General features: G+C 39.1%; 1 pseudogene; it reads left to right on the top strand.

The window, feature by feature from the left end:
- The first annotated feature begins 271 nt into the window (after nucleotides 1-271).
- On the top strand, nucleotides 272-1,784 carry LOC100612732 (F-actin-capping protein subunit alpha-2-like; annotated as a pseudogene).
- The last annotated feature ends 375 nt before the right edge of the window (nucleotides 1,785-2,159 follow it).

The following is a 2,159-nucleotide window of genomic DNA, read 5'->3' as shown; positions in this document are numbered from 1 at the left end:
CCAGAAGCAACTCACTACACGAAGACCATTTTCCACACCCCTATGATTGCACCCCGATCCATTGAGCAGCAAGCACCCGTTGCCCAGCCACCCGCCCTTGCCCCAAACTGTCCTCGAAAAACCTCAGCCTCCAATTTTTGAGGAGGCTGATTTAAGTAATAATAAAACTCCGGGGGTGGTGCGCGGCGCCGAGCACCGCACGGAAAGGGGTAAGTCACGTGGCCACTGCCCCCGCCCCCGCCACAGTTTGTTGCTAGAAGGAAGATGGCGGGTCTGGAGGAGGAGCTGTCTGATGAAGAGAAGGGAAAAAGCAGCCCGTGCGTCTGCACAGTATAACTTGGAGCAGTTTACTCCTGTAAAAATGGAAGGTTATGAAGATCAGGTATTGATGACAAAACATGGCGACTTGGGAAATGGAAAGTTTTAGGATCCAAAGAACAGAATCTGTTTTAAATTTGATCACTTAAGAAAGGAGGCAACTGATCCAAGACCCTGTGAAGTAGAAAATGCAATTGAATCATGGAGAACTTAAGTAGAAACTACTCTGCGAGCTTACGTAAAAGAACATTACCCGAATGGAGTCTGCACTGCGTATAGCAAAAAAAAATAGATGGACAGCAAACCACTATTGCATGCATAGAAAGCCATCAGTTCCAAGCAAAAAAACTTTTGGAATGGTCGTTGGAGGTCAGAATGGAGGTTTATAATCACTCCTTCAACCACTCAAGTGGTTGGCATCTTGAAAATTCAGGTTCATTATTATGAAGACAGTAATGTTCAGCTAGTGAGTCATAAAGATATACAAGATTCCCTAACAGTGTCTAATCAAGTGCAAACAGCAAAAGAATTTACAAAGATTGTAAAAGCTGCAGAAAATGAATACCAGACTGCCATTAGTGAGAATTATCAGACAATGTCGGACACACTTTCAAAGCCTTACATCGACAATTGCTACTTACATGCACTAAGATTGATTGGAACAAGATCCTTAGCTACGAGATTGGCAAAGAGATGCAGAATGCATAAGATGGACATTGCATGACCGCATCATTTTAGTGTCTTTGCGTTAAAAAACTATTGCAAAAGTATTCTGAACTGTCAAGCTGCCCAGTCAGATGGGTTGTTGCCATTTTAAATCACTGTAATTAGTTTGATTAGAGCACAAAGCTTAGCTAATCCACCATTATTTTTCATTTTGTTCTAAGAGGATTGAAATCAGTTTAGTTTAAATGTCTTACTTTCTGTTAGTCCTTTCTTTCGTACAATGAAGAGATGATTCTCTAGTTTATGGTTAAAAGTTTTTGAAGTGTTTCAAAAATATTTTACTTACTGTAACCCTAAAATTGTTATCTTTTGGTTTATGAAACGGTTAATTTTTGATATTTCCCCAGTTGGTGGTTGATGGATTTAGCCATATATGCTGCTAAAGAAATTGTCTACCTTTTCTTCCTCACCGGTTCCATTTATGTAAGGTTGAGATTAGAGGGAAAACATTTTCTATATCAATTGTGTTTTTAAACCTTTCAAGAAGTTTATTTAGCTTAGTATTTAACTTAATTTTTTTTAAACAAGGCAAGGTCTAATGCTGTTTTGAGATTCTGAAATTAAATGAAAATACTTATTTCAGAAATGCATTTAATGCTTTTTTTCTTGTGACAGTTACGCAAATCAGCTTGAATTCCATATGTCCCTGAGTTATTTTTATCATAAAGCCACAAATGTATTATAACAAGGCAAATTGTAATATATATAATCCTGAACTCAAAAAGAAAAAAGAAAAAAAACTCCGATCTTCTGTGTAGCCGGCCCTACGTCTATAAAATTCTTTCTCTATTGCAATTCCCCTGCCTTGACAAATCTACTCTATCTAGGCAGCAGGCAAGAAGAACCCATGGGGAGGTGACAAAAGGGTGGCTCAGAAGGTCCTGTCTTATCTACAACTGCTGCTTCTCAGATGCTTTCGGCTTGAAATAATCAATATGCCAGGTCAGGGTATTTTGGGGTGTTATGTCCTTAACTCCTTTGGTCCAAAGAGTTGATTTTACTAATCATTCTCCTTGTGTGTATTTGAAAATTGCCTTCAAAACAAAACCCATGCCTTAACCACTGTGTGGTCCCAACTTAGCAGGTTACTGTAGGTTTCTGAGATGGGTGGGGGA

This window comes from Pan troglodytes, chromosome 16 (assembly GCF_028858775.2).
Source record: "Pan troglodytes isolate AG18354 chromosome 16, NHGRI_mPanTro3-v2.0_pri, whole genome shotgun sequence".
NCBI lineage: Eukaryota > Metazoa > Chordata > Mammalia > Primates > Hominidae > Pan > Pan troglodytes.
Note: the sequence above shows the minus strand (reverse complement) of the source record. Positions and strands in the feature narration are given on the sequence as shown.